This window comes from Octopus bimaculoides, chromosome 26 (assembly GCF_001194135.2).
Source record: "Octopus bimaculoides isolate UCB-OBI-ISO-001 chromosome 26, ASM119413v2, whole genome shotgun sequence".
Taxonomy (NCBI): domain Eukaryota; kingdom Metazoa; phylum Mollusca; class Cephalopoda; order Octopoda; family Octopodidae; genus Octopus; species Octopus bimaculoides.
Genome location: NC_069006.1, coordinates 13,441,298 through 13,441,509, shown reverse-complemented (window position 1 = coordinate 13,441,509; position 212 = coordinate 13,441,298).

Below are 212 nucleotides of genomic sequence, written 5' to 3'. Positions count from 1 at the left end.
GTAAGCCTAGTACTTATTCTATCGGTCTGTTTTGCCGAACTGCTAAGTGACAGGGACATAAACACACTAGCATCAGTTGTCAAGCAATGCTAGGGGGACAAACACAGACACACAAACACATACACACACACACATATATATATATACATACATACATATATATATATATATAATAATATTAGGGACAAAATCCAAAATTACAGGTAAAAAAC